The sequence below is a fragment of the Jaculus jaculus genome, chromosome 14, assembly GCF_020740685.1.
Source record: "Jaculus jaculus isolate mJacJac1 chromosome 14, mJacJac1.mat.Y.cur, whole genome shotgun sequence".
NCBI classification, from domain to species: Eukaryota; Metazoa; Chordata; class Mammalia; order Rodentia; family Dipodidae; genus Jaculus; species Jaculus jaculus.
In genome coordinates this window covers 62,744,330-62,750,582 of record NC_059115.1, presented here as the reverse complement: position 1 = coordinate 62,750,582, position 6,253 = coordinate 62,744,330, and positions in this window count along the sequence as shown.

Genomic DNA, 6,253 nt, shown 5'->3' with positions numbered 1-6,253 from the left:
ACCAACCAACAAGAACCTGCTGCAGTTGGGGAGAAGTCGAGTTAGATGGGAGCGGAGGACAAAACAAATCTGTGATCTTCTTTTCCGCCCGCTGCCCAACGCAAGGGGGACAGTCTAACGTCAGCCTATTTCCAAACACACCAGTGCTCTCTGTGCTCAGGGCCGTGAAGGGGCTGAATTAAATGGGCCATGGCTCCTCTACTTGAACTCAAATGTGTACAGAATGAATCCAAAACAGCTGAAGGCATGCCTACCTGAGCTATTCTCTTCTTCCCCCACCCCCCAATATTTTATTTGAGAGAGAGCAAGAAACAGAGAGAGAGAGAGAGAGAGAGAGAGAGATAAGGGCAAACCAGGGCCTCTAGCCACTGCAAATGAACTCCAGACACATGCGCCACCTTGTGCATCTGGCTTTATGTGGGTACTAGGGCATTGAACCTGGGCCCTTAAGCTTCGCAGGTGAGAGCCATAACAGCTAAGCCGTCTCTCCAGCCCAACCATTCTGTTCTTGAACTGTCTTCAAAGTTGACATCGTTCTCCAGCTTTTCAGGCACAACTTCACAGATCTTTTAAAGGCACACTGGGTTAAGGCTTTTTTAAAACTTCCTCCGCAGGCACCCCACCACACAGCTGATCAGAGAGGGTTCCCCTTTCTTCAATGCCTGACAGGAACTGTAAAGCACTTCCTCTTTGTTTCAAATCTGTTGCCTACAAGTTGCAAGGGTTCTAAGAGTAGGGTTGTGCGTCAGGATCAATGTCGTTTTCCTCTGCTCCATCCCACACTGAAGGCCAAGTGTGTCTAGGCAACAACGATAGTTCTAAGTAGCATCGATATGAATGACATTTTGAATCAGATGCCCCTCAAAACTCATGTTCCGAATGCTTGGTGCTCGGCTGATAGGTATTTTTTTTGGGGGGGGGTGGAGCCTTGCTGGAGGAGGTGTGTTATTGGGGGTGAGTTTTGGGGAGTGATAGCCAGCTCTCCGTTGGCAGAGCACAGCTCATTCTCTTCCTGCTGTTATCCACCTTTTGTGGCATAGAATTGATGTCCAGTTCTGCTCATGCCATGCACTCCACTGCCATCACGGAGCTTCCTCTTGAGACTATAAGCCAAAACCAAAAACTTCCCTCCCATCAGCTGCTTTTGGCCGCGTGCGTTATCTCAGCAACAAGAAGGTTACAACAGTAGAGTAACTACATGTGGGACACTGTCTCATTGATCCCTCAAAGTAACGCTCTTGCACTTATAATCTTTATTTCTGGAGGAAGACAAAAAGGTTACGCGTCTTGCTTAAGAGCATAATTTCCAGAGGACAGAGGTGGGACTCAAACCCAGACAGTCTGACGCCATAGCAGGGATGGAGCAGGGCGTGGTGCAGACAGGCGATGGGAAAAGTCCACCCTAAGGACAAGTGGAGGGAATTTAAACAATACTGATAGCATCAGCAGAAGTCAGAATGCCTCTTTATTATCTCTTTTCAATAACGCCATGATGAAATGTCTTTTCTCCTTGGGTGGACGCTGTCATGTGTATGTGGGGTACAACCAGGAGCACCCATGGTATACCTCACAGAGAAACTCAACTGAAATAGTGAGGATGACCAACCACAAAGACAGAAAGAACTGGGCTTATGGGTTTGTTTAAAACTTTTAAAGTTATTGTGGCAAAATGCATGCAACAAAATTTACCATTTTAATATTTTTAACTATTTTTTTTTATTTTGAGAGATAAAGAGAGATTGGGAGAGAATGAGCACACCAGGACCTCAAGCCACTGCAAGCAAATTCCAGATGCATGCACCACTTTGTGCATCTGGCTTTACATGGGTGCTGGGGAATTGAACCTGAGTTCCTTGGGCTTTGCAGGCAAGTGCCTTAACCATTGAGGCATCTCTCCAGCCCCCATTTTAATTTTTAATTCTTATTTTTAAAAGTTATTTGCAAACAGAGGAAGACAGATAGACAGAATAGGGCCTCCAGCTGCTGCAAATGAACTCCAGACACATGTGCCACTTTGTGCATCTGGCTACACATGGGTACTGGGGAATGGATCCCAGGTTGTTAGGTTTTGTAGGCAGGTGCCTTAACCACTGAGCCATTCCTCCAGCCCCTATTTTTTTTTCCATGTGTGTGGGGGGGTGGGGGTAAGGGCACATGTATGTGCCCTTGCAGAGCTCCATGCACTGGCTTGAGGTGGGGTGGGGGTGGCGCACTGGCCTGCAGTGGCTGGAGCAGAACGTTGATGGGATGTCCCGCTCCATCTTTTCTGCCTGCTCCTGTTATGAGCCAAAATGTCTTACTGATGCCAGAGCTCAATGCCTTTTGTAAGCCGGTTTCTCTGCGCCCTTTTGCGGGACTGTGGTTACAGGTGCACCTGGCCATACCTGGCTGTTTCTGTGGTTCCTGAGAGTCAAACTAGACAGTTCCAGGCCTTCATGTTTAAGTAAGAAGCTCACTAAATCGCTGAGCTCTCTCTCTCTCACACCAGCCCCATCATTTTAAGTATATAACTCAGTGGCATTAAGCACATTCCCAATGTTATGCAACCTTCACATTTTCAGGACCTTTGCATTATTCCAAATCAAAATTCTGTCACCATTAACAAAATAGCTTCCAGCTGCAGAACAGGATGTTGAAAAGAAAAAGTAAGGTTCTTTTGAGGCATAGTTAAAAAAAAAAAAAATACTCCCTCTTCCTATCCACTGGTAACCTATATTATTGTTTCTACGAGTTAATAGGTGGACTTATGCAATATTTGTCCCTTTTGTGCCTGGGCCATTTGTATAATGTTTTCAAGGTTTATTCAAGTTGTAGCATGCATCAGAATTTTATCTTTTGTAAGTCTGTATGGAGTCTATTGACTGTAAGATCCTGGGTTTTTGTTTTATTTTGTCTGTTTTGTTTTGTTGTAGGATTTGGGGGTTCAGGAGAAGTACCCAAATTTATGAACCTCAACTTTGGGTCCTGTTCTATTTTTAACAAAAAAATTGATAAAAATGGACCCAATAGGGATGAACTATGAATTATTAAGTTTATTTAGAGAAAAATCACAAATTATGGCATTTAGGGGAAATCGGCCACAAGCACGTGGGAAGTGGGAAACACGCACTCATGTGGAAAACACTGCATGGTTCATAAGGTTCATTTAAGGGAAGTTGAGGTATTTAAGGAAAGACTGGAATCGAGCCACAAGTATGTAGAGGGTAGTTCATGAGAGAAATGAAGTCTTTTGGGAAAGTCCGGAGTAGAGCCACAAATATGTGGAGGGTAATTTATAAAGCTCATTTAGGAGAAACAGACTTTTTTGTTATTGTTGTTCATTTTATTTATTTGAGAGCGACAGACAGAGAGAGAAAGAGGCAGAGAGAGAGAGAGAGAGAGAGAGAGAATGGGCATGCCATGTCCTCCAGCCTCCAGCCACTGCAAAGGAACTCCAGACGCCTGCGCCCCCTTGTGCATCTGGCTAACGTGGGACCTGGGGAACCGAGCCTTGAACCGGGGTCCTTAGGCTTCACAGGCAAGCGCTTAACTGCTAAACCATCTCTCCAACCTGAGAAACAGACTTTTATAGAAGGACTGTACTGGAACCACAAGCACGTGGGGGATAGAACTTACGTATATATGAAGGGAGATTTAGACGAAACACACACAAGAGGGCAATTGGTGAGAGGCTTAAGGAGCGTAGCAGGGAAAATATCCAAGCAAAGACCAAGAAAGCCATATGAGGAATCTTAAAAGGAAAGGGAGTTGTGCCCACAGGGAGCTGAGAGAAGTTACACAGGTAATAGGCCTAGAGTTAGTGACAACATCCACATGATAGATCTAGAATGGCAGATTCAGAGGCTGGAGGAAAAAAATCATACATGTCATTGAAGTGAGCAGTTACCTCAAACTATCAAGCAGAGGCAAGCAGGATAGTTTCCCCAGACCAAGAAACAGTATTAGACTTTCCCCTCCACCCAGCCAGGCTGGATCGCTGAGGCCAGAGCGAGAAGAGGCAGGCGGAGTCCAGGGGGAGAAGAGGAGGAGCTGGAATAGTCTTTGTAGTTGACTGAAATGTGTTTTTTTCCCCCCAGATACAGATATGTCAAAGGGAAGACTCCTGGTTGGTTTGTAGCTTTGAGGGGGTAGGCTCCCAGGCCAGTGAAAGCCGTAGCATGCCAGACTGTGGACGGCAGGGGGCGCTGTGGCTAATTCTCCATCAGACAGGAGTTCCATTGGTGCCAAGGAGGATTGGCATGCGAGGTGGCATCTCCCGGTTCTCTCTAGGCCTCAATTTCTGAGACTGCCTAAAGAAAGCTGACCTTTCTCCTTCAGTTTATTTTGAGACAGAATTTCACTTTGTAGCCCAGGCTGTACTGAACTATGGTAGACCAGTGAACCTCATAGGGCTTTGAGCTCCGTGGGATCCCTCTGTCTCAATCTCCTGAGTAGTAGGATGTGAGTCACCACGTCTGGCCAGAAACCTAGATTTTTGAATTACGTGTGTAAGCTATCATCCCTTCTTGGATGTCTTATTAAGTTAGATCGTGGGGAACTGGGTTTCCTATCTGGCACATAGAGCAGAGCTCGATTTCTTCAGGGGAAGAACCAGAATGGGCAACATGGGCCACTCTGAATAGAAACTCCTAGCATGTGGCATAGTTCCTCAGAATTGTATCGTGTATATATATAAATCTGCATATGTGCACATCCATAGATATGCATGTATGTGTACACACATAGATGTACACTCACACAAGCCTTTACCACTGTTTATCTTCAGCCTAGTTATTTTGATTACACTTCTTATTAACTTTGACATGTACAGTTACTCAGTACTTAACCTCTTTCTTTATCATTAAAAAATAATAATAATACTGAACTCCAAGTTGGCTGAGACATCTTCCCTTATACTTTGGGGAGTACAGATTGATGTGGGTTTTTTTGTTATTGTTAATTTTTATTTATTTCAAAACACTTTTCCATAGTCTTCATTTGATATGAGAATGATCAGGATTAGTCAAGAGTAAAGAATATTTTTAAAAAACCATTTATTTAAAAAATACCATCTAGCATCAATTCCAGTTTGGCAGGCATGAAAGGTGGGTGGTTAATGTTTTATTATTACAAGAAATCTGAGATACAGGAAGTATTATGGTAAAAAAAAATGAATAGTTATTAAAACTGAAAAAGGAAAGTGAGTTGTAAGCTGCTCTGACTCAGAAGGATATTAGGATCGAGAACATGTCAGCGTGAAGTGAAGGCAGTCTCCCCTAATAGAAGCTAATAGATCTAGGAGAACTGACTTACTCACATGCTCCTCCTGGGTCACTGTGGCTGGTGGCTCTGAAGAGGACAGACCCCAGTTCTAATAAAGGATGCAGTGAAGTGGAGACAGGGAGAAAGAAAAACTAGGAGGAACATCTTTGTTCAATAGTTCCTAGAAAAGGTATTTAAGAAGCAAGTAGCCAGGTGTGGTGGTGCATGCCTTTAATCCCAGCACCTGGGAGGCAGAAGTAAAAGGATTGCTGTGAGTTCAAGTACACCCTGAGACTCAATAGTGAATTAGTGAATTCCAGGTCAGACTGGGCTAGAGTGAGATCCTACCTTGAAATAACGAAAAAAAGAAAAGAAAAAGAAAGAAAGAAGCATGTATAATGATCCTTGGCTGTGATCACATTAAAAACCAATTATGAGCCAGGCATGGTAGCACACACCTTTAATCCCAGCACTCAGGAGGCAGAGGTAGGAGGATCGTGATGAGTTTGAGGTCACCCTGAGACTACATGGTGAATTCCAGGTCAGCCTGGGCTAAAGTGAAACCCTACCTAAAAAAAAAAAAAAAAAAAAAAAAAAAAAAAAAAAAAAAAAAAACAGAGAAAAAGAAAATAAATCAATTATGATATATACAAAAATATCCTTCCATTGTAAGCATGTATATAATGTAAGCCTTCTGTAACTATTACATTAAATATCACCTCATAAAATTATATATCTTTGTTCCCTTTTTTGCTTCCCAGTTTTCCCACTCTGGGAAAGGACAAAAGCCTATAGAGATGCATCAATCCAACCCTTTCATTTCACAAACAAAGGAAAAGTAGCTGCCCACGGTGGTCACATTCATCCTCAGTGGCAGAGATTGGACTGGAACTAGGTCTCCCGGCCCTGAAGAGCGCTCTCCTCATTATATGCCATGACTCATTCTCTGCGGCTGTTGGCACTGCCTCCGTCTCACACGGGCAGACGTGCCGCGAGGGAGAGGAGCAAGTCT